Source organism: Plecotus auritus (genome assembly GCF_963455305.1).
Source record: "Plecotus auritus genome assembly, chromosome: 1".
Classification (NCBI taxonomy): domain Eukaryota; kingdom Metazoa; phylum Chordata; class Mammalia; order Chiroptera; family Vespertilionidae; genus Plecotus; species Plecotus auritus.
In genome coordinates this window covers 166496226-166523269 of record NC_137770.1, presented here as the reverse complement: position 1 = coordinate 166523269, position 27044 = coordinate 166496226, and the positions used below count along the sequence as shown (strand labels likewise).

At 40.9% G+C, this 27044-nt stretch overlaps 1 pseudogene across 1 annotated transcript in view; it reads left to right on the top strand.

The window, feature by feature from the left end:
- The first annotated feature begins 16480 nt into the window (after positions 1 to 16480).
- LOC308241608 (D-3-phosphoglycerate dehydrogenase-like) overlaps positions 16481 to 27044 on the top strand; it is a 36433-nt pseudogene continuing 25869 nt past the window's right edge. Inside the window, exon 1 of the transcript in view lies at positions 16481 to 17372. The product of the transcript in view is annotated as a D-3-phosphoglycerate dehydrogenase-like (transcript). The remainder of the gene's footprint in view (positions 17373 to 27044) is intronic.

Below are 27044 nucleotides of genomic sequence, written 5' to 3'. Positions count from 1 at the left end.
GAGCCTTTGGAGCCCAGAGGCCTTTCAGAGGCGCCTCCGCATCCCCCTGGTGTCTCTGGCTTTTACCTGAGCCTCTTCCCGAAACTACCAGTCATTCTTTTCACCGCCCTGGAGCCCTCTCCCATGCATTGGACCAAATGAAACAATAAAGATTTTTGCAGCAAAAAAAAAAAAAGAAGAAGAAGAAGGGTAAGGTATCTAGGTTACTGGCCTAGAGGGAGTCTGCCTTCAAAGAACCTGTATGAGGCAGTAATAATAATAATGATGATATAGCAACAACAACAATAGCAAATATTTATTGAACATTTGCTACATGTCAGTCACCATGTTAGGTGTTTCATATTCATTCTGTCATGTGAAGCTTTCAAAAATCTTACAAGAATTTTTTTCTTATACTAGTATACAAAGAAAGCTAGAGAGTTTGGGTGAGTAGAACGGAATGTGGACAGAAAAAAAAGGCCACATGCTGACCTGACAAGCTCATGGGAGGCCTGCATGACAGTTTTGCAAACTCAGAGACCTAAAGTAACCACAAAGGATGGTCTGAAATTAAACTTTAACTAAAGCAGTTTATAGTGGGTAGTTATGTTCTAGACCAGTATCTTCCCTGATAAAGGCAATCTTTACCTTTACTGAGCCTATTGTCTTTTTTCATCTAAGATAACATCCTTGTGAAATGGCAGGGTAACTTGTAACTTCCCATTTTCCGGACCCCTCAGGACACAACCAAATGTGCCTGGGCACCAGGACAGAGACCATAAATTCCTTCATTGTTATTGTTATCATGTTGATTGGTTACTAACCGCACCCACCTAAGTAAAAGAAGCATGTATCTATCATTTTACTTTTTATCCCAGAGGTTCCCCCCCTTTGCTTTCTCCCGCCTACCTAGTCTATCACCAGTGGATTTCATGTAACCCACTTCCGTCTCCTTCTTTGATTATAATGTGTAAAACAAGGTGAAGAACTGCCACTCTCCGGAGCATTGTCCCAACCCGCTGAGATTCTGCTTCCCGGCAATTGCCAACAGTTTGGCTCAAATAAACTGACCAAACTTCTTTATAGGTTTGAATGTTTTTACGTTAACAGGAAAATGACAGAATTTACTCTGATTTTCTTACGTTATAAGCTAGTATTTGAACTTATAAGCAACCCTCCTTTTCTTACATCTGTTGGTGTCCTGCGGGATCTTCACTTCCTTGGTGAGAGGTGGGCACTTAACTCAAACCTAGCAAAGCAGAAAGCACATTTTATGAGCTCATATCACCAAAACCACATGCAGGTTCAGGCACTGGATCTCTCTCTTGCCTTTCCTCCTCTTTGAGCACTAATGACTTTCCTCCGCATCGTGTGCAGGTGTCCTCCACTCGGTGGGAAAATAGCCATTGACGATTGCAAGTTTTCCTCTTTCCAGGTTCATGACTTCAGAGGCAAAAACGACTTCTCCTTCCAACTTCAGAGTAAAGAAGCACAGGGGAAGACCAAGGTAGATCCCATGTGGCCCCCTGACCTATCATGGTGGCTTGAATGTCCAGACCTGAATTAACTGCTCATCTCTATAGCCAAAAAGCCAGGTCTCTGCAATAGCAGCCCCACCAGAAACACCATTAAAGGCTGAAAGGAACGGTTATTTTAAGATGGGGGTGGGAAGCATTGTTAGTGGATTAAGGAATACAGAGCAGACAAAATAGCAGGTGTCCACTTCACCAATGACATGTATGCAAATAATTGAGCTTGTTAAAATGTGGATTGTGGTTCAGAAGGCCTGGGGCAGGTCCTATACATCTAAACATTTGCTTTCCAATGCCACAGCCCCTGCGCTAAGTAGCAAGGCACTAACCTTTCCATGCATTGCCCACAACTATCTAATGTGGTCGATGCTCTAAAGCCCCGGGCTCACCAACAGGGACAGACGCAATCTCACATGCTTGTCTGAGTGCGGTGCCCTCTCAGGGCCGGCTGTGTCCCGTCACAACACTGAAATAGCAGAGGTGTTGCACGTCAGGATCGAGACATAATGGCAGAACTTTGTGATAAAAACACTTTACAATTTCATAGCACCTTCCATTCCAAAGTGTTTCAGAAGCTATATACATTCAGCACCACAGAAAGATGATAGAGGCAGGTTTGGGAGGGGGAGGGAGAAGGAGGTGATGAGGGATGGAGTGGGGGTGGAGGCATATAAGCCAAGGATAGTGGGGCATTTCTCTGTTAACGACAACACAACACTAAAAGTATTTTTAAAAAGAAAAGAAAGGAAAGAGAACTAAAATCTTTAAGGTTCGTGCTTAAACAAAGATACTGCATAGTTGGATGTTCAGAACTGTTTTTTCAGTAAGTTGCCACTGGTTATAGGTACTCTGAGCACAGAGAAAAAGGAAAGAGAATCCGAAATGAGCTAAACAAACAAAAAGATTAAAAATATTACCAGGAAATTTATAAAGCCTGAATCTACTAGTAGTAACTCCAGCTTATACAGGCTATGTCGGTCTTCTTAATTAAACAATTAAGTCTTAAAACCTTAAAGGGCCGCTTTCCATCACATGCTCTCTGGCATGGGAAATAGCTTTTTGTTTGCAAAGCATTTAGCAAAAGAACTGACTTTTCTAAGCATGACAGAATGTGAACATCTAACTTAACCTTACTACACCTGATGACAGTATGGGTAGTTCATATATATTCTGAGGTGGGGGAAAAAGTTACTTTATGACAGAGCTTAGAAATGGAAACTTATCATGACTCCTAGAGTGTTTGCCTTTTTTTAAAAAAAAAAAATCCATTTTCTAGCGTTGCTGTTTCCCATTTGTTACCAGGGACTCCTGGGAGCTTCCATGAACTTGGAAGGAGTTCTAAGTTCACTTCTTCTGACTCCATGCAGCTGATAAATGAAGACCCACGAGCTCCCACAAGACAGTTTCAAAGAGTCCGTGCTCCAGGCAGTATGTGGCCACCTGCCAGGGAAGCACATACCAAATTAAAAGGGCAAGGAGAGAAATCTTTTGGCTATTTCATATCTCTTGGGCTTTCCAATGAACTCATTGCATTTGTCTCCTTTGTGAAATGTTTTAGTAAATGAGCTTATTTATGAACATTCACAAAACCCTCAAGATAACAAGGAAAAAGAGAGCAGGGATTCTTAGACCAGAAATCCATCTTTCCGCTTCTTTTTATTCACTATCCTGGTGTTTCTCCTCCCACTTTCACTTGAGACAGGGTGGTGAGAACTTCCTCAGCCAGCAGATAACTGGCTACTCCATCAGGAGCATGTAATCTTCAACCACGTTATTACTGCTTTATCAGAGAGGAAATCGTGCTACTCATAAAGCCCACAAAGGTGTTTCCCAGAGTACATATTTTCTTTATAATGGAAATCCTCATTTTCATGAGAAAATACATTCGAATGACCTGTCACTCTTGTGCCTTTACTCTGTAATTTTGGGCTCCTGGCAAAGTTTTGCTCAAAAGCCTATTTTTATAAATGGTGGGAAGTAACCGATGCACCTGGTTATCTCTCAGGATTCTGTCAGTTTCACAACTGGAAATGCTGCTGCCACGATCACTCCAAAGGAAGGTGGTGGTGACGTGTAGGCTTCAGATAAGGATTTTCACCGAGAGGCCAGCTCCAGAGACAACGCAAAAGATTATGGGCAGGAAACAGGCAAGGGGAAGGTACAGTCATAAAATTAGAGTTATTGCAATCTTGAAGATAAATGACTATGTTCCATTTTAGTCTGCTGCACATTCAATAATAGCACGGGAACAAGACTGAATATATACCTTGTGAATGGTAATAATCTAATATGCTAGCTTGGAATGAACAACATAAAAAGAAAGGAAAGCTACTAGTTAAATGGAGTATTTTAAGCAATGGAGTGTTTGGAATTCTACCTTCCTTTGACTCATCATTTGAATTACTGATAGTTTGTTTGCTTCTCAAAAGATATGAGGTGGCTCAACATTTAACTAATGTCAACCACATAAATATGAATCTGGGCACAGTTCTGGGAATCAGGGATTCGGAGTAATCAAAACAAGTATGCCTCTACTTCTTGACCTTACTGTCTAACACCATTCTCTAGTGTAACATGGAGAACAGACTATTGAAACTAGAATAGTACTATTCAGACCTGTATGGCCATTGCATCATCAACCACCTTGTAAACACTATTTATTGAGTGGAGGTGATTCACTTTAATACAAAAGTTACCACGCCCATCTTTCTATTCTAACAAGTTTACTTCTGCTGTCTGAGTCCACATTCTTCAAAGACACTTTAACACAAATAATAAAATATTTTAAGAGCTCAGATGAACAGTAACTGCAAGTCAATTTAACCTGATAAACATACACTGATTGTCCTGGAGTGTAAAGCACATCTTGTTGTTCCCCAAAGCTGATGAAGACATAGCACCCACTCTTGGGTTGTTTGTAATTGCATTCAAGAGATATTGACAGAAGAACAAGAATAGAAGCAGAGTTCTGGCCAGTTTTTCTCAGGGGTTAGAGCATTGGTCCTGGGACCGCAGGGTCACAGGTTCGATTCCCAGTCAAGGGCATGTACCTCAGGTGCAGACTTGATCTTCAGCCCTGGTCGGGGTGTGAATGGGAGGCAACTAATCAATATGTCTCTCTCAAATAGGTGTTTCTCTCTTCTCCCCCGCCCCTTTCTCTAAGAAAAATCAATGAAAAAAATATCCTAAGGTGAGGATTAATTTTTTTAAAATAGAAAGCAGAATAAGGTAGACAGTGCATAGAGGTTTAAACTTAGCTCTAGGTGCATGTGGGTTCAAAAGGCTAACTTTAGCAGGACAGCTGGAGAACATACCTGCACAAGTTGAAGTTTCAAGAATGCCATGAAGAATGAATGGATCTTATCAGTCGTGTTGGGTGAGGGCAGAAGAGTGCAACAGTTAACTGACAATACAAAATGATGGTCAGAATTCTGGCACTCTCTCTTACTAACTGCAAAACTATGAGTGAATAACAAAAGTTTCTCATTTGTGAGTGGGACTAATAAGAGTACATCATAGAGATGCTATGAGTATTAAATAATTCATGTGAAGTATTTTACTGTGCCTGTTACATAGTATTCAATAAGTATTAGTTTCTATTATTATTATGCAGTAAGAGTGGAGGAAGGAAAGCTGGGAAGCCTATATTATGTTCAAGGAATAGCTGAAGGAGTGCACAGGGCTTATTGAAAAGGGAGGTTAAAGGATAGACTGTTAAGAGCCTCAAAATACAAGAAATGTAATATAGTCTTTATTATATAAGAAACAAGAGTCTTGGCCAGTGTGACTCAATTGGTTGGAGCATCATCCTATATATCAAAAGATCACGGGTTCAATTCCCAGTCAGGGCACATACCCAGGTTGCAGTTTCGATCTCTGGTCAGAGTGCCTATCTGGGTGCATTCGAGAGGCAGCCAACTGATGCTTCTCTCTCACATTGATGTTTCTCTCTCTCTCTCTCTCTCTCTCTCTCTCTCTCTCTCTCTCTCTCTCTCTCTCTCTCTCTCTCCCCCTCTCTCCCTCTCCCTTCCTCCTCTCTGTAAAATCGATTTTAAAAAACATCCTTGGATAAAGATTTAAAAAATTGTTTTTAATTTTTAAAAAAAGAAAGCATTCAAGGGTTTGAAATAAGGGAGCAAGTGACCTAACCGGGTCATAATTAAACTGTTTCTCCCTTACCAGTTTTAAGAGAGCAAAGTAAAATACATGTCACTTTTCAATGCCCATTTTCTGTTTACTTTTAAAAAAATAATATTATATCAGATTATGAAAAAATTAAATTACCATCTAAGGAAATATTATATGTTCCCAATAACTGATAAAATGGACAGTGAGGGTATCTTAATCAGAGTATATTATAAAAATAAAAAACTATTAAGAGTAAACATTTATTAAGTACTATTGTGAGCTGGGCTCAGCTATAACAGTTTTATATGTACTAAGTTCTATAGCACTCAAACAACCCTATGTAGTAGGTATTTCATTATCATATTTTACAGAAAAGGAAACTAAAGCACAGGAAGATTAAGTAATTTGCTCAAAATCACAAAGCTGATACGTGGGAGAGGTGAGACTTGAAAACCCAGGAAACATGGTTCCAGAACCACCTACCATAATATATCTCCAAAATTTAATAACACCAACTTTTTATCATATTATATTTTATACCAGATTTATTACCTATTCCCTTTATGTGAACATATTCTAAATTTTTAGCATTTTTCAAGTGAGCAAGCCTTAAACTAAACACAAGCTCCAGACTGTCAGCTATCATGCATTAAATTTGTGTAGCATCCATTGCCATTTTTCCTTTTCCTAATGTTGCTCCAATTTTCCTTCACGCATACATCTCATCCTCCCCACAGCCCATATACATAAAAGGGTATGAATCACATCAGGCTAATCTGATTGGTTTAAAGGAAATCCCAACATGCATGCCATCAAGATTGGGTCAGGAATACAGGCATAAGCCAATCAGCACAGGGCATTACAAGGATTAATTCAAGAATGGACATGTGATCTAATTTAGACCAATAAAATGTGAAGAAAGATTTACAAAGAACTCCTGGGAAATAATTTTCTCACTCTCAATAAAAATCCACCAGAAAAAAAAAAAAAAGTTCTCATTTCTTTTGAAAGTCATGAAACAGGACTAGGAAGCCTAAAATAATCAGTCACTTTGCCTCCATGAAGAAGTCGGTCTGAAAATGAAACCAATACAAAGAGGAGGGACAGCTGGGCAAACAGAGAACCAGCCAGGGTGGCTGGCCCAAGCCAGGCTGCAGCTCGCCTCCTCTCGGTTTTTGAGCATCGGAGGTAATACTTATTTGTTTGTTCAGGCTAGTTTAATTTTGTTTTCTGTCACAAACACATAAAATCAGACTCCCGCTAGTGATTTGTTCTGTTTTGTCCCTTCAACAAACACCTGCACAAAAAACATACTCTCTTGATACATATAGGACGTTCCTTATTCATGTGGAGTGGGACATCAATAACTTTTCTCTGAGATTTGTGGTTGTCAGTCTGTATTTTTCATTTGCAGAAATATTAACTGCCTTACTTCATTATTTTTCATCATAGTTCATCCCAGGCTTTCTCACAGTTTCTTCCTGGGTATCATGTCATAACAGAGATTGGTAGAAGGCAGTTCATAACAACCTGGAGATTGTTTTGAGTGTTTCATTACTATACTCCCTGAGTCATCACTCACATTGGACTCTCGGGCAATGACTGAGGTTCACTCAGAAAGTCACTGAAGGATGAAATAAAGTTGGACAAGTTGAGCATTTAGAGCAGGGAAATCTCACATATTAAAAAACAGGGAGTATCCAACAATTGGCAAATGAATTAATAAATTATACTCGAGGCACACGAAGAAATATGCAGTTATGCAGTTTTTTTTAAATTATGATTTTAGAGACTATGAAAAAACTTAGCTATTATCCTAAGTAGAAAAAAAGATACTAAATTATATACAAAATAGGTGCAACTACATAATAATCACAAATCAAAAAGGAAAAAAAAGAACAGAATTTTTAAAAAATCTGAAACAACTGGAAAAAAATATAAACAAAATAAACACCAAAACTGTATTAACAATGGTTTCACTGGGGACTATAGAAAATTTTCCTATTTTTTTCTTTTACTATTTTTAATAAGCATAGATTATGTCATAAAGGAAATTTTTAATGTTTTAACATAGGAACATTAACATATGTAATTTCCATTAACTACATCTCTAAATCGACAGATTTGTTTGAGCCATACAAAGTTAAGAAAGTTACGAAGGGGCCCAGCCAGCATGGCTCAGTGGTTGGGCGTCCGTCCATGAACCAGGAGGTTGGGATTCCAGGTCACGGCATGTGCCCAGGGTGCCACCTGGATCCCCAGTAGGGGGTGTGCAGGAGGCAGCCAATCTATGGTTCTCTCTCATCATTGATGTTTCCATCTCTGTCCCTCCTCCTCCCTCTCTCAAATCAATAAAAACATTTTTTTTAAAAAAAAGGAAGTTATGAAGGGAACATTTAGATTTGCATAGCTTGATGATCACAGTGTCCACTTTCCCAAAGAGGTTTTCTAGGTCAAAGGAGAGGCATAGTATCCAAAGTAAGACCTCACACTACATAAAATTTAAATACTTTCCCTTAGGTGGTAAGAAACAAAAGACCATCAGCCAGATCTTCTGGGTCACTCCTCCAAAACAGTAATACCATTCAAGAAATAGTGTAGCTGGGGAGGAGCAGAAGGAGGGAAGGCAAGAGTTGTGAATCAGTTCAGCTTAGTCAGACTCTGCACAGGGAAAGAGTGGGAGAGGCCAGGGACTAGATAACACCAGACTGAAATCTGTATACATCATTACCTTCCAAAAGTGAAGCTCAGAGTAAGAAGTTTAAATGAAAAAGAGACATGAGGAAGATAAGGTGAAAGGAGAAAGAACTGGAAAGATAGATGCCAGACATATGTGTATAGAAGGACACACAATAAACGCAGAATTGTGGAAAGAGATACAGGAGTTAATAGAAAGGACAGAGAGAAAGTGAACAGGCAACCACAGGCGAAAGGATAGTCCCAGTGGTGTCAGACTCTGACGGTGGAGATTCCGGCGAGGCCCTGGGAAGGGAAGGTGGGGGTGAATGACAAATGTTGAGCATCAAAATAAATCATCTTTTCTAGATCTTCTGCAGAACAAATTTTCCAGAGATTTGGATTTGGTAAACAGACCAAGCTGGATCACAGCGAGGAACTTACAGGGGATTTGAGATGTCAAACACACAGAAGCCAAGGTTTGCCTGCAATGTTGAGACTAACACCACGTGTGGCCTTTCAGTATCGGGTCCCTTTCAAATAACTGTGGCTCAGAGAGACTGACAATATATTAGCTTTTCTTTAGCTGTAAGATATAGAAATAATCACTTTTACTCAATTTATATAGCTGGTTAGTTTTCCTCAGACTTGAAAACTATGTATTGTATCCGTGCCATATTTTGTATTATGTAACACTAGAGGCCCAATGCACAAAATTCGTGCAAGAGTAGGCCTTCCTTCCCCGGCTGCTGGCACCAGCTTCCCTCTGGCACCCGGGACCCGGGCTTCCCTCACAGCCCCGGCTTCATCCAGAAGGTCGTCCAGAAGGATGTCTGGTCTAATTAGCATATTATGCTTTTATTATTATAGATGCCTATGTTTAGTATTTGAGATCAAATCATTATTTATTAGTTACAATGTGATAGAATTGTCACACTGAAAGGAAAGGACATTTAAAAATAATCTATATTTTCTGATTTTTAAAATTAACTTCTTCAAGCATAAACTGTTAACTGAGAGAGAACTTTGTGCTTGAAGTTGCTTTATTAATTTTCAGACCCAGACAGACCTTAATTAAATGGTGACTAAGTAAATGAGCTTTAGAGTGAGAGAGACCAAATAGGTCCAGGATCTACAATTTGTCAACATGTTAAACCAGTTTCCCAGCTCTCCGATTTTGAATCTCCTTGTCTTTGGGATGGCGATATCAGTACCTGCCTCATATGGTTATTTGGAGGATAAAATAATACATATGATTGTTGGGAGCGACCTCAGTTGACAAAGTCCTGAGAGGGCAGGTTTCACAAAGTGGCCTGCCTGTTCCCAAGGTTAGTCATGCATCCTGCCCCCTCTTAGGCTTAGAGACCCTTTAGCACAATAGTTTAGTAATCACACATTCTGCCCCCTAGAGCTTAGTTAATCTTCAAGCACAGTTGATTTATAAGCGTAATTATCCTTAAGCAAGAAGCATAGCTAGACTATCTCATGGAAAGGAACTTAGGTGGCGCCGGAGGTGTATGTGCAGGTATAGCCATTGGAATCTTAGCCAAGATAAGGAGCTTTGTGTAAAGGTCAGTAGGAAACCTGAAACAAAGGGGTATAATTATGTTTACCACATAATAGGAATGATGTATTGTATGGAATGTAACTGACCCTGTATAAATGTATGGTGAGAAATAAACTCGGGACTGTAAGCGGGAAGTGCTACAGTCCTCCCGATCCCATTCTGTTTTCTGTCTGTCTTTTCTCATCCTCTCCCCCCCTTGCAGGTACTGTTCGACTGATGCCGGCAGGCTCCGGCATTTTCTGGCGCCCGAACAGGAGACCTGATATAGGGGGAAACGGAGAAGGACACTGCAATTTAAGAAGAAGGTGCACCGAGTAAGGTAAGTGGAGCAGTGAGTTTATAGTCGGGAGAGATAAATTATGGGACAAAGTAATAGTAAAGAGTTGTTTGTACATGTGCTTAAAAATATGCTTCGCGCTCGGGGAACTAGGGTAGGGCATAAACAGCTTGAGCGCTTTCTGGTTTTTGTGGTAGAAGTTTGTCCTTGGTTTCCAGAAGAAGGGACTGTGAATCTTGAGACTTGGATTAGGGTTGGAAAAAGGATACAAGATTATTATTCTGCTCATGGCCCGAAGAAGGTGCCTGTGGATACATTTTCTTTGTGGAATCTTATTCGGGATTGTCTTGACCCCCGCCATGAAGGGAAAAGGTGGAATGAGGGAATGAGGCAAAGAAGTCCATCATGTCCTAGTCTAGAGAGGCTGTCTTTAAAAGACAAGAACCTTTCATGCCCCAGCCTAGAAAAGTTATCCCTTCCTGAGGGGTTTAATAAATCTCCTGAGCCTTCAGCACCGCTAGAACGGCCGCTGTCTGAAAACCCTCACTTAAAATCAGAGAATAAAGAGCAGGAAGTGCTGCTAGCACAGAAAGAGGAAAACCCGTATGAGGACGAGCCTTGGGATCTTCTTCCTCCTGAGGAAGAAGAGGCTTTAGAAGATGCAGCCGCTCATTATCATGATAATGATAACGGTTGGCTCTTCATTCAGAGGGTGTTGGCAACAGTAACTGAACCAGCCCCCAGTCGTATGGAGAAAATGGAGGAGGAATTAGCTGAGATAAAAAGGGAATTAACACGGCTAAACTGTTCAGAGAAATTGGGAGAAGAGGTAGAAATGAAAGAGGGACTTAGAGGAATTAAGGAAGAACTGTTACGACTGGCCTCCAAGCTAAAGAATTGTGAGCTAATGTCACCACCTGAGGAAAAAACAATTAAGCTGCATAGTAGATGTTTTATGCCTTCCTCTGGCAGAGGAACGCCTCAGGAGCCCTCCATCCTAAAAGTAGAAAAACTGGATGAAGGGGAACCGCGCCCAATACGGGTCCCTCCGTCAGAAAATAAAGAGCTATCCTGGGGACCTAGCAAGCTAGGTTTAAATTCCCCTCTGCAGCAGACGTTGCAGAGAGCAGCAGAAAAGGATGAGGACACAGGAGGATTTCATATGGCGTTTCCCATACTGGAACGGCCAGATGATCAGGGACAAATGCAGAGATATCACTCTCCCATTCCATTTAAACAACTAAAAGAACTTAAAGTAGCTTGTTCCCAGTATGGGCCAACAGCACCTTTTACTGAGGCGCTGCTGGACACTTTAGCTACGGATGCTCTGCCTCCTAATGATTGGAAGAACATGGCAAGAGCTTGCTTGGGAGGAGGAGATTATCTGTTGTGGAAATCAGAATTTATAGAACAGTGTCAAGCTACAGCAGAAATAAACAGAGGCCAAAATATTCCTTTTACTTTTGAGATGCTAGCAGGAGAAGGACCTTATGGAGGACTGAACAACCAACTTCAGTATCCTCCTGGGGCTTATGCTCAGGTCAATACAGCTGCCACTAAGGCATGGAGAAAATTGCCTTCCACAGGAAGGCAAACAGAAGATTTATCTAAAATCAGGCAAGGACCTGATGAGCCTTTTCAGGATTTTGTATCCCGCCTGCTGCAAACAGCAGGACGGCTCATTGGTGATGGAGAATCAGGAATGTTACTGGTAAAACAACTGGCATTTGAGAATGCTAACACGGCCTGCCAGGCTGCGATAAGACCTTTTAGGAAGAAAGGGAATTTATCAGATTACATCCGGTTGTGCTCAGACATAGGACCATCCTATGTTCAAGGCTTAACTATAGCCGCAGCACTCCAAGGAAAAACTTTAAAGGATGTCCTCTTCCAACAAGGAAAGGCAGGGAGTCGTAATGCTCCCGGTAAAAAGGGAAGTTGTTTTGGATGTGGACAAATGGGCCATCAAGTTAAACAGTGCCCTCAGAGGCAAGGGAATTTCAGACAGCCAGGTTTATGTCCCAGGTGTAAAAGAGGAAATCATTGGGCCAAGGAATGCAAATCTATTCAAGGGAACATGCTGCCTCCCCAGCAGGGAAACGGGAGGTGGGGCCAGCCCCAGGCCCCTCAACAATGCTTTGGGGCACTGCAGAGCGGACCCAACCAACAACAGGGAAATCCGTTCAGGACTTATACAGAGCAACCTCAGGGAGCGCAGGACTGGACCTCTGTGCCGCCTCCTACACAGTATTAACACCTGAAATGGGAGTACAGGCTCTGCCTACAGGGGTTCATGGGCCTTTACCTCCGGGTACTATGGGACTAATTCTGGGACGCAGTAGCTCTACTATAACGGGTTTATTCATAGCACCTGGAGTCATAGATGAAGACTATACAGGAGAAATAAAAATCATGACTCATTCACCATCTACTATTTCTGTGATACAATCTGGACAAAGGATTGCTCAATTAATTCTATTGCCCTATGTCAGGACAGGTCATACAGCCACTAGCACCCAGAGAGGAACAAAGGGTTTCGGATCCTCTGACTTATACTGGGTTCAAGCTATTAAAGCTCAACGCCCAGAGTTAACACTTACAGTAAATGGAAGAAAATTAACAGGGGTACTGGATACCGGAGCAGATGTTTCGGTTATTACTCAAGAACAATGGCCTTTATCCTGGCCAAAGCAGCCTGCTCTTACACAACTTCAAGGCATTGGCCAAGCTACTAGTCCAGAACAAAGTAGTAATCAATTACATTGGCAGGATAATGAAGGTCACAAGGGAATATTTCAACCATATGTTATTCCTAAGCTCCCTGTGAACTTATGGGGTAGAGATGTTATGCAAGAAATGGGAGTTTATATTTATAGTCCCAGCGCCCCAGTAACTAAGCAAATGTTTAATCAAGGACTGCTGCCAGGCCAGGGGTTAGGAAAAGAGGGCCAAGGAAGAATAGAACCAATCATGCCAGAGCCCAGACCTCTTAGAGCAGGGTTAGGGTATTTCTAGGGGGGGCCTTTGATTATCCTGCAACCCATGCAGATCCAATTCAATGGAAATCAGATAATCCAGTATGGGTTGATCAATGGCCCCTAGCATCTGAAAAGATACAGGCCGCCAAGCAGCTGGTGCAGGAACAGCTGGACAAAGGCCATATAGCACCCTCTAACTCCCCCTGGAATTCTCCTATATTTGTCATCAAGAAAAAATCAGGAAAGTGGAGATTACTACAGGACTTAAGAAAGGTTAATGAGACAATGGAACTTATGGGAGCCTTACAACCAGGACTTCCCTCACCTTCTGCCATTCCAGCAGGTACTTACAAAATAATTCTTGATCTTAAGGACTGTTTTTATACTATTCCCCTAGCACCTCAAGATTGTAAAAGATTTGCTTTTAGTATACCATCCACTAATTTTCAGGAACCTATGAGGAGATATCATTGGCTAGTTCTCCCTCAAGGGATGGCCAATAGTCCCATGTTATGTCAAAAGTTTGTTGCTCAAGCTCTTATTAGTACTAGAAAGAAATTTCCTCAAGTTTATATTATACATTATATGGATGATATTCTGTTAGCTTATCAGAATGAAGGCATATTGCTAGCTGCATATGCTCAACTACAAGAAGGGCTTAAAGAAAAGGGACTGGTCATTGCCCCTGAGAAAGTACAGGGACAGTCTCCTTTCTCTTACTTAGGATATACTTTATATCAGAATTGTATTACCCCTCAGAAAATACAGCTAAGAAAGGATGGGTTAAAAACACTTAATGATTTTCAGAAACTGCTAGGAGACATTAATTGGCTAAGACCTTATCTTAAAATCACCACAGGACAACTTAAGCCTCTTTTTGAAGTCCTCAAGGGAGATTCTAATCCTAACTCTCCCAGAGAGCTATCAGAAGAAGCCAGACAGGCTTTACAGATAGTAGAAACAGCTATTGGTCAACAGCAGGTTTCATATTTAGACTATTCTCAGCCATGGGGAGCTTACATTCTTGCTACTCAACACACCCCCACGGCAGTATTATGGCAGGAAGGTCCTTTATTATGGATTCACCTGCCTGTATCGCCTGCAAAAGTACTTACACCTTACTATGATCAAGTAGCTACTCTTATCCACATGGTAAGGACTGAAGCTTGCAAATTAATTGGACGTGAGCCGCCTTATATCTGTCTTCCTTACTCTAAACAGCAAGTAGATTGGTTGTTACAACATAGTGACAACTGGGGAGCGGCTATGGCTAATTACCCTGGTCAAACAGATAATCATTACCCTCACAATAAACTTTTGCAGTTTGCAAGCCAGCATGCTTTTGTATTTCCCAAAATAGTACAAAAAGAACCTATTACAGAGGCTTTGTTAATTTTTACTGATGGTTCATCTAATGGTAATACAGCCTACAGTATTCAGGGTAAAGTAAGAACTTTTCAAACTACCTATACATCTGCGCAGGTAGTAGAACTGTGTGCCATCTTAGCAGTATTACAATGTGTTCCAAATCAAGCATTTAACCTGTATTCAGACAGTCAGTATGTAATAAAAGCAATGGAAGTAATTGAAACTGTTCCCTTTATTGGGACAACTAATTCCATAGTACAAAGTATGTTTAGAGACATACAACGCGCCCTACAGCAGCGCATCCAGCCATGTTTCTTTGGTCATCTCAGAGCTCATACTGGACTGCCTGGACCATTATCAAAAGGGAATGAACAGGTAGACATTGCAACTAGAATAATATTATATACCCAGGAACAATTGGCTGAGCAATCTCACGCGCTGCATCATCAAAATAGTAATAGTCTCAGGCAGCAATTTAAAATTACCAGGGAAGCTACCAGACAAATAGTAAAACAATGTACAAATTGTCCTACTACTCAATCAGTGCCTCATTATGGGGTTAACCCAAGGGGACTAAAAGCTAATCATTTGTGGCAAATGGATGTGACTCATATCTCCAGTTTTGGGCAGGTAAAGTATGTACATGTCACTATAGATACTTTTCTGGCTTTATTATGGCTACAGCTCAGACTGGTGAAGCAAGTAAGCACTGTATAGCCCACTGTTTAAAGTGTTTTGCAGTTATGGGACAGCCAAAATGTATTAAAACTGACAATGGCACAGGCTATACTGGAAAAAGTTTTCAACAGTTTTGCCAGAAGCTAAATATTACCCATAAAACAGGAATTCCATACAATCCCCAAGGACAGGGGATAGTAGAAAGAGCTCATAGCACTCTAAAGCTACAATTACAAAAAATAAAAAGGGGGGAGTTATATCCCCTGACACCACAGAACTTATTACATCATACTCTATTTATTCTTAATTTTTTAATTTTGGATGTGCATGGGCGATCAGCTGCACAGCGTTTCTGGAATACAGGAACTGCATCCACCTATGCTCAGGTCAGGTGGAAGGACCCTTTAACCGGACAATGGCATGGACCAGACCCCGTGCTCATTTGGGGACGAGGGCATGTTTGTGTTTTTCCTCAGGATGCCGAAAGTGCGAGGTGGCTTCCGGAGAGGCTTGTGCGCTTCGCAGGAGATGGGCGAGCTGGTCAAGGGAGTTCGACAACTGACTCTCCAAGAGCAACCCTACAACCTGGCTCAGACAACGCGGACAGCAGCGGTGCCCACCTGGGGACAGATGAAGAAGTTGGCGGTTGAAGCAGAACAGACGCTGATACAGACTTCTACTCCAAAGACAGGAGTCTCAATGTTCCTGGCAATGATGGCTGTCCTAAGCTGCCAAGTACCGAGCGTCCGAGGAGACATCCACTGGGCCTACGTTCCTGACCCTCCTTTACTTCATCCAGCTGAATGGGGCGGACCGTCAGTTCCGGTATATGTGAATGACACTCACACCCTGGGGATACCTTCTAATGGACATATAAGACCAGAACTACATATGGGTTTTGACTATTTTGGACAAGGGAATGGAATGCCTATTTGTTTGTCACTAGAGGGTGATGTAACGGGATGTCTACAAATGGACTCTGTAGCAATGGCATCTCCCGGCTGGACAGTGTTTCTTAAAGGACTGAGCGGGAAAGAAGGGAAAGGTAATCAACATCACTCCACCCCAGGACTTGCCCCCTTGTGAAAAAGAATCCCTGACTGCCACGTACGCTGTGCCATGGAAACGCTGTCATGGTACTCAGGCAGGACAGTATGTACTCCCAGGAACTAATTTTTCCATTTATGACTGGTCTCAACCCAATAGGACAGACTCCTTAGAACTGGGAATGTATAAGGGAATATGGGGATTAAGTAATGGGAAATTCCAATATGGGTTATGGAAATTAGGAGCAAGTATGGGTACTCCTCTGGTTCAGAAAGATAATAAGGACATCTCTCGCCTTGGACCAGAGTCATTACTTTATACTAATCTGCCTGAAAAAAGACCTGTCATTGCCTGTGTGCCTGAACCTTATGCTCTATTAGTAGGAAGGATTAATGTCACATTTTCTGGAGATAGATACCAGTTACAGTGTGTCCAATGCAATTTGACCAACTGTGTCAAGAATTTAAAAAATGGGAAACAAGTTGCTGTGGTACACCAACCATCCTTTGTAATGGTGCCTGTCAATCTTACGGGCCCCTGGTATTCAGACAAGGGGTTACAGGTTTGGCATGAGATCACAGGGGCACTATCCAGGCCAAGGAGATTCATTGGCTTACTGATAGCAGGTATCACAGCCCTCATCACCTTGATTGCCTCTGCTACTGCAGCGGCAGTGGCATTAACTCAGCAAGTACAAACAGCGCATTTTGTTAATAACTTGTCAAAAAATGTCTCCCAGGCATTGGGCACTCAGGAAAATATTGATAGGAAAATAGAGGAGAAACTGAATGCTTTACATGACATGGTACTGTACCTAGGAGAAAAGGTACAGAGTCTCCAAATAAGATCTAGATTGGACTGTCACGCAGATTATAGTTGGATCTGTGTTACTTCTAAGAAATATAATAAGAGTGTGCATACCTGGAATAGAGTGAAGAACCACTTAGAAGGCATATGGCATAGTGCGGATGATTCTTTAGACTTATTAGCTTTGCATAAAGAGATTCAAGTTTTGCAAGAAGCAGGACCCTTGCGTTTTGATGCCAGTGATACTGCTAGAAATTTTCTTGATCAATTTCTTAAGATTGTTCCCTCTGTAGGAGATTTTCAGCATTTAGCTCTAGGAATTTCTGGATTAGGAGGTTTAGTTCTGATACTGTTTTGTTTATTTCCTATCTTAATGCGTAGAGTAGGTAAAGGCATTCTTGCACTGCGCACTAGGCTACATGAACTAAAATTAAAAGCCCAACCTACTTAATTTTTAAGGAGGGGGGAATTGTTGGGAGCGACCTCAGTTGACAAAGTCCTGAGAGGGCAGGTTTCACAAAGTGGCCTGCCTGTTCCCAAGGTTAGTCATGCATCCTGCCCCCTCTTAGGCTTAGAGACCCTTTAGCACAATAGTTTAGTAATCACACATTCTGCCCCCTAGAGCTTAGTTAATCTTCAAGCACAGTTGATTTATAAGCGTAATTATCCTTAAGCAAGAAGCATAGCTAGACTATCTCATGGAAAGGAACTTAGGTGGCGCCGGAGGTGTATGTGCAGGTATAGCCATTGGAATCTTAGCCAAGATAAGGAGCTTTGTGTAAAGGTCAGTAGGAAACCTGAAACAAAGGGGTATAATTATGTTTACCACATAATAGGAATGATGTATTGTATGGAATGTAACTGACCCTGTATAAATGTATGGTGAGAAATAAACTCGGGACTGTAAGCGGGAAGTGCTACAGTCCTCCCGATCCCATTCTGTTTTCTGTCTGTCTTTTCTCATCCTCTCCCCCCCTTGCAGGTACTGTTCGACTGATGCCGGCAGGCTCCGGCATATGATGTACTTAGCACAACACCTGGCACATAATACATATTCAGAAAATGCTGTCCATTCTAAAAGTCACCATAATTGTTGTCAATTTCATTGTCAATATTATTGCCAATATTGTTGTAAATGAGAGTGGAAATTTTATTAGGAGAGAAAACAGCATTTCTGACTTAGTTGTGCACTATATGTCAGACATTTTGAGGTCCCTGATCTTGTGTGTATGATTTCCTCTGCCTGAATCATAGTCCCTGCCTCGTCCGCCATCCCTGCCTCCTCCATACCCTCCTTGACTGGCTACTCCCACCCATCCTGACTTTCCACTGAAACATAGCCCCTCCTAGAAGTTGCCCTTCTCTGACACTGGAGGATGGAGTTGGTAGCTAGCAGCCTGCTCTCCCACTATGCTCTTTTCATCACATCACACTGTAATTCAATGTTTATTTTATTGATCTGTGTTTCCCCTCATATTTTACACACACACACACACACACACACACACACACACACACACACACACACAATATTAAGCTCCATGAAAATATACAAATCTATCTGGTTGCCTTCATTTCTAACTCAAACACATAGTCAAAGTGTGCTTGCCATATACTAAGTTCCTAATAAATGTACTTTTTTAATAAATAAAAGACACTAAGCAAATAGATATTAAGAAGTTTTACAAACACCATGTGTTAGGCTGAATCATAAACTATCTACTAACCAGAAGCATCCCATAACTACTGAACTACTAACTTCATTAATTACTTGCCAAGAGTCTTCTAACTAAAGTAACTTGACAATAAATAAAGTACCTTGATACATCTGTGTAGATCTTTGAAATAGTCAGCTAAAGAAAGCAATTCAAATAATATGCCCTCAAGCAAGTTTTTACAAAATTGCCCAGCTATTTTAGTAGCTCCTTGAATAGAAATTATATTTATATGAAGTCTTAAAAAAATAGCTATCAGAATGCATAAAAAATTTAACTAGTAAATATTTATGAGTACCTCCTTTCCTTTCAATAGGTTGAAAGTCTAAGTGACATCAATAACAGAGAATATTTGCCCTGGCCAGTTTGGCTTAGTGGATAGAGCATCAGCCTGCAGACCAAAGGATCCCTGGTTCGATTTTAGTACAAGGGCATGTACCTTGATTGCAGGCTTCTGCCTGGCCTGGGCCCTGGTCAGGGCTCATGCAGGAAGCAACCAATCAATGTGTTTTTCTCACATCAATGTTTCTCCCTGTCTTTCCCTCTCTCTTCCACTCTCCCTAAGAATCAATGGAAAAATATCCTTGGGTGGGGATTAACAAAAAAAATAATAATAACAGAATTTTTGTCTGACCAGTGTTGCTCAATGGTTAAGCATCAGCCCATGAACCAGAAGGTCATGGTCCCATTCCCTGTCAGGGCACATGCCCCAGTTGCAGGCTCAATCCCCAGTGGGGGAGGAGTGGGTGCAGGAGCAGCTGATCGATGTTTCTCTCTCATCAATGTTTCTATTTCTCTCCCTCTCCCTGCCTTTCTCTAAAATTAATAAAAATATTTTTTAATAATAGAGAATTTTTCCTCCCGCCAAATTTATTAGTAAATTACACTTATTTGTAGATTCTATACATTTATTTCATTTTTAATCTAATAAAGATCATTATTAAACATACATATGTACATTTATTTCCTTTGTAAATGATATGAATTGGTATTTTTGAGATAAATTAAGCATGCCTGGTGATATCACAACTTCATGATTAATTCAGTCTTTTGAAAATAAACCAATTTCTCCAAGAGCACATGTTCATAACATCCATCAAATAGACAAGATGATTTGTATATAGCTTCTGAAATTTTACCCACAGCATCTAATTATTTTTCCTTTTGGCGAAAGCTTCTGAACACCTGTTGAAGTCATTACTGTACTGTCCTTTGGGGGCAATAGGAGATCAGCTCCCTCACACACTCCATTTTTCTCAAGATTCACTTCATAGACTTGCTGCAGCACAAACCATTTAACAGGTGGCTGGGCCTGCTTCTCCTCCCCACCATTTTCACCCCAAGAATGATATACTAAATTATTTTTTCATTTCTTTCCCCTTATGCAAATATCCCAAGTAGTAGGGACATTCTCAAGAGCAGACAGAATTTAATTCAGATTAATTTCAAGAACCCGCATGGAACAATAGTTTTGCTTATGAAACAAGAGGTGGGTGGGTCTTTTCCTTTCCTCAAACCTAAGAAAAATAGATGAGAACTGTAAAGGTGTGAGTCCTTCTATAATATGATAGGTCAATAAAGAAAAAAATCATCTCAAAAAATGTCTACTAAAAGGTTTACTAGAAAGACACTGTGATATCTTAATTTGTTCTTACACATTTGCTTCCTCTCAAAAAAACAAACAAAAAAAAAAACAGTGGCACTTAGGCTGTTTATGTGTATAAGGAAAGCTTTTGTTTTGATGTGTTAAGGGACTAGGGTGAAGGGGTTCCCATCCAGCTATTGAGTATTGCCATTCTTCCTTCCTGCAATGCAGTTCATTCTCAATTAGTGACAGTCTTATTTCAAATTCTGAGACTGTGGTACTATTTTCCATAATCCTAAAACCTGTTATTGTATCCTTCAGTATCCTGGTAGGAAACAGATTCACTCCAAATCATCTAATCAAGAGACTCCAATAAAGCCAGCCAAAGACTTCAACAGTGAGAAGCCATTACCACCAGGAGTGTTGAAGGAAAAGGAGAGAAACGTGCTCCAGGAGCCCAGAGAGATTGGACACTGAGGAGGAGAGACCGTGTGGTAGGAGCTACAGCCCTAGGAAACATAATGGGAGGGAGAGGAAGTAAATACTCTGGCCTGTCTCTCATCTCATCCTCCCATTGATCTCCTATTGCCCAAATCCAACTGGAGGTTAGAAATTAGCCACAGGAATCCAGGAGACAGAATCTTTAGGGAAGAGCCTCATGTAAATACAACACAGGATAGAGAAAGACAAAGAATAGATCTTAGATTAAAACAATATATAAAGAAAAAAAAAGTACAGACACAACCAGATGGAACTTATTGACAAGTTACCAAACTAGTTCAGCCATGTTTACCCCTAGTGGTCTAAATAAGGGAAATGCTGAGAGTTCTCCAGGGGAAGACTTTGTGTGTAAATAGCACTGCCTCATTCCCCACCTCCTGATCTCTTCTCAAGCTAAATAAAGGATCCTCAAGAAAACTACTCAGAAAGATTAAAAAGATGCTCTCCAGAAGGGCAGACTCTCTGGCAATATTCTTGCTGAAGGACCAAAAGCTCATAGGCCAACTCTATATTAAAGTGTGAGCCTTTGTCCTCAAGAGTTTGGGGGCATAGATCCCGATATCTGACATCATTTGAAGAAATAAAGACAGGCTGCTGGCTTCAGAACATCCACAATAGCCGGTTAAAGAGAGAGAAAATTGGTGGGATCATGCCAAGTTCTCATGGATTAGGATGACATTGAGGAAGATGAATGAGCATGAAGCAAGGAGGAAAACATTGCCCAAGATGGCTACTTTCCAGGACCATGGGATACCAGCACATAAAGGCTCTATGAGGCGGTGAGGAGGCAGGCACTGAAGAGGGGTGGTGTAGTGTCAAAGTCTCTGCAAAGGGAGCTCCAAAGCACCCATAAAATTGGCTCCCAAGACAGAGCAAGCACTTGGACTCCTGCCAGGACAAGTGCAGGACAGCCAAGATAGAACTCCTAACATCCATGTTAAATTACAAGGGCCTTTCCTCTCATCCTTGATTCCTCTCTCCTTTTTCCCCCACCTTAAACAAACCTGAAGCAAGAGGAGAGGCAGGAGCAAGAAGAATAGGACAATATTTCACCAGATCCCACTAGCCCACTGCTGGTCACTGAGCCACTGGACAGAGAAAGGGGAGAAGCTTTGCTCTGGATGAGAGATTGAGAAGAGTTTTCCTTTGGATTGTACTGGGTCATTGAATACCTAAAAGACTGGAATCATATGCCTGAAAATGACTATACAGAAGACAGCATGATCTCAGAAAGACGCAGAAATTGAGAAATCAGGTTCCTCTAAATTGTAAGGTGACGTTTGGGGATGAAAACAGTTATATGAAAAGTCTCTATAATAAAAAGTCAGATCTCCAGATTTCTTTCATATATTCTGTCCAAGTCAGTGACTTCTCCCTGATCCCAGGAGAAGACTGAGTAACAGCCCTCATAGAGAGTCTTTTAAGATAACACAGCTACGAGTGGGAGTGAGGTATCATAGTGAACAGAGGGAATTAAATAACAGTTGGCTTACCTAACACTGGAAACCTTTAGCCCCTTTGCCCACCTGGGTCCCAGACTCTGGCAACCAGATTTATACACTTCCCAGCAGGAGACTAGGATTCTTGTAGAGGATACTTACCTGTCCAAAAGAGAAGACCTTGGTGCTGAGAAATTGGATGGCAGGTGTCAAGCGAGGAAGGAAGGCTCACTTTTCACTGAATATCTTTTTATTGTTTGAATGGTTTGCCATGTGCATGTATTGTCTATTACAAATAATAAATGCATGAATATTTACACATGGACATTCTAATATATAAACAATTAAACTGTGATGAATGTCTCAAAGAAACATAAAAAGATATTGAGTTGCCCAGCCCACATGGCTGGGTGGTTGAATGTTGACATATGAACCAGGAGTTTACAGTTCAATTCCTGGTCAGGACATATGCCAGGGTTACCAGCTCGATCTCCAGTAGGGGGCGTGCAGAAGGTAGCCAATCAGTGATTCTCTCTTATCATTGATGTTTCTATCTCTCTCTCCCTCCCTATCCCTTCCTTTCTGAAATCAATAAAAATGTATTTTTTAAAAAGATATTGAGTCTGTGAAACAAGAAAGGGATGCTACTACAAAAGAAAAATTCTAAGACCAAAAGGAGCTGTTGAAGATAAAAGCATGATCACAGAAGTAAGATGTAATAAGATAAAAGTTTTCAGAGAGAAAAAGCAAATGAGAGTAGAAATCAAGAAAAAGACATGATTCAAGAAAACAGGAGCCCCAACATAGGAGAAAGATAAGGCCTCTCTAATGGTGTTGATAAAGGGCAATTTGAACCTAGAAAGCAATTAGTCAAGTGTGAAGCAAGAGGACGGAAGGCTCCATAAAGGATGTACCCATGGGGAAAAAAAGGAAAACAGAAAGACATACAGGAAGGAAGGAAGGAAGGAAGGAAGGAAAGAAGGAAAGAATGAAAGAAGGAAGGGAGAGAGGGAGAGAGGAAGGGAGGGAGGAAGGGAGGGAGGGAGGGAGGGAGGGAGGGAGGGAGGGAGGGAGGGAGGGAGAAAGAGAAAGAGAAAAGAAGGGGAGGAGGGAGCAAAACAGAAAGGAAAGATATATTTGACTAAATTGAAAGGAAATTTATGATTTTCAGAAAATTGGAAAATAAATTAGTAAAAGTCTCTAAAAATCATAAGAAAGTGAGAGGCAGTTATTAACTCCAAGAAACAATGTAATTAGAGTAAACAACATGGCTCAACTGTGAAAAATAATTTCTTAGTTGTAACACTGGACATTAATTTAACCAAAACCTATACTGGGAGATGGGTGAGGGTGGGGGATAGGTGGACAGGGAATAAGAATGTTTCAGGTTAAAAGCTAAATCCTCATCTTCTGCAATAGTTAATCTAAAACTTCAAGGAATAGGATTCTAAGGATGTGGTTTTCAAATATAAAGGAAAATAGGAGAACAATTAGCTAAAAGAACTAGAAGTGATATCTTTAAGAGTGGGAATTGGGGAATAGTTGGGGTAGGGACTGGTCAGAAATTTTTGTTATTATAAGCTTAATGGTATTATTTCAAATCAAACTATACATATAATGATATTATATATAATTATATATATATATATAATTATATAGCATATAATTATATATTATATACTAGAGGCCTGGTGCATGAAAATTCATGCATTGGAGGGGTGTCCCTCAGCCCAGCCTGCCCCCTCTCAGTCTGGAAGCCCTCAGGGGCAGGAGGCAACCCGGCGATCAGGGGAAGGCGATGCTCCATCACACCTCTGCTGCTGCCACTGCTGGCAGCGCAAGCCTCAGTCAGCCCTAGTTACCTGAGCCTTGGCTGGCCCTGGGAGGCTTGGCAGCCACCATCCGAGGCTTGTCTAAGCCTCAGACCAGCCCTGGGTGGCTGGGGGGGCTGAGGGGACTGGGCGCCACCATCTTTGAGGGCAGGGCAGTCAATTAGCATATTCCCTCCTTATTGGCTGTGGGCGCTGCCATCTTTGAAGGCTTGGCAGTCAATTAGCATATTCCCTCCTTATTGGCTATGGGTGTCACCATCTTTATGATGGTGTGAGGGTCAATTAGCATACTCCCTCTTTATTAGATAGGATATATAGCTTTGAGAGATTGAAATTTAAATTAAAAATTAAAGGATCAGCAGTAAGTACACGTTTACACTTTACAAGAGTAAAGAGACCAGTTGAACAATGCAGAGTAGTCAGAACTCCACATGTGGGTCTAATAGAAGACCATTTAACCCACAAAGGAAAGGAAATCCCCAAAGGTCACTACTAGAAACAATGTCAGGTATAAAAACAATGTAATACCAGTGAGAGAGTTTCCATCTCTGGCTGGAGTGCTTAACTGTGCCTCAAATCAGATACACTCTGGAATACTTATAGTTTCAATCAATCAACTTTCACATAATACTTTGGCCCTTCCTTATGCATGAGAAGGGTTAAACACCATTGACTTATCATTTGTACAGAAAACGGAATGCAAAATCAATGAAGTCTCTATAGCTCTTTGAAGATGTGATGTAAATTAAGGATATAGGGTTTTTGTTGTTTTTATTGTTTAAAGTATTACAAATAGTAGTACATATGTCTCCTTTTTTTTTCCCCATTGACCTTCCCCCGGCCTCCCCTACCCCCCAGTACATGCCTTTACCTGCCACCCCCCAGTGTCTTGTATCCTTATATGCTTATATGCATGTGTACAAGTCCTTCGGTTGATCTCTTACAGCCCCCACCCCCCAAACCTCCCCTGCCTTCCCGCTGTAGTTTGACAGTCTGTTCAATGCTTCTTTGCCTCTGTATCTATTTTTTCCCCATTTCTTTCCTTTAAAAAATCTTGCCTCTGCAGACTAGAAATAGACATATAATAACAAAAAATGTTTGAGTCCCAATTTCAATGTCCAACAGTTCTGAGTCCCCGTTTCAATGTCAAACAGTTTCTTATGTGTACATGTCAGCAATGATATCTAGATGGTGGGCACATGGTGGCAATGCAGGTCCGACCCTCTCTGGTTTGGTCCTAGGCAACCTGCTGCGATGCACAGCTGCTGACTGCTAGCGTGGCAAGGCGTCATCAGCGTCTTCCATCTCTGGACTGTTTCTCCTCTTGTCTTCGTGGTTGGAGCAGACCTGTCAATTCCTCTCTGTTGTAGGAATCCACATGGTCTTGGAGTTGTTTTCTGAAAATATACAAACATATTCTCGACCAAAAGTTAATAAAGGAATATTTTCTATATAATTGATTTGGGATCCTTTTTATTTTTGCCCAAACAATTTTCCTTTGTCTTATTTAGACACCATGTGTGTTTTTCATGGGAGTCTTGCTGTTAGCATTAAAAATGAAAATTAATTTTGTAAAGTAAAAATTTTCTAGATGTAATTTACTTATAGGATATTTTTACTTACATGGTATTACCCTACTATCCACCCTTTTTTGATTAATGGAGGCTTTTTAATATGCTCCCAAAGGTATAAGCCAACCAACCAGGACAGAGTCAAGGTGATTGGAGGTAGAGGAGTAGCTAGTCACAGCAAAGGCATGGAACAGAGCCGCCCCTTCCAGTATCCAGATGGGAAGACTAGAAAGACAATATAAATTTTCCTATTCTTTTGCTACATATCAGAAATGTCCCAGAATGTGTTTTAAACTATGCACATTTTTTTCCTAGTTGCAAATAGTTTTGTCAACTGTAGTTAACAAAATAGAGAATGTTGAAAAGTATTCAAGACAAAACAGATCTGTGTTTACTTAAGCTTTATGGAGTGCTAGAATTATAAGCAGCCTTTTCTAGGATTTTTTAAGTACTGGCACTTGTTTCAATTATATTCTGATAAATCTCTAAGGCAAAATAAAGGGGACATTTCTGCAACAAGTTCAGAGACACTTTATTTTCCAAACTAGTTATTAGCAAAAAGAACATAGAATTTGTCCCCACAAGCGTGGCTCAGTAGTTGAGCATTGACCTATGAACTAGGAGGTCATGGTTTGATTCCCAGTAAAGGCACATGCCTGGGTTGTGGGCTCGATCCCCAATGGGGGACATGCAGGAGGCAGCCAATCAATGATTCTCTCTCATCATTGATGTTTCTATCTCTCCCTTCCTCTCTGAAAACAATAAAAATATATATTTTAACTTTAATATTGTTAATATTGTGCTAATATTACAAACTTCAAAAGATTCTTAATAATTAGAGATAATTTATGTGAACAGTCCAGCATGTAATATATACATAATGTTTTTATTATCATTATCCCTAAAATAGCTTAGATTTTGCTCAGATGTTGCATACACAATTTCTATCAAGCTGTTTCACAGATAAGGAACAATAGTGGAGAAGAAAAAGTGTTAAATATTTTATGGCTACATTAATGCCAAGAATTAGACAAGAACAGGACCCTTGTCCTAAGGTATGGTAGCAATTGGTGCTATTTACCAGTTATTACCCATTTTGGGCCCCTTCTAAGCATATTGTTGGGAGAGAGGGCTTTAAATTATTTTTGGACCATGTGTTGTAAGTAGGAAATTGAGTGAATCATCTGGGCCAAGTATTTAATTGCAAAGAAAGATGATCCAAAGCTCTCTTTTGCACCTGGCCTGGTGACCAGCAATGCTCAAAGTAGCGGCCTCTCTCAGCCCAGGTCCCTGAGTGACTACATTGTACAGAGCCTCCCTGTGACCCGTAATTAACATGTAGTGTTACCAAGAAATAAAACTTG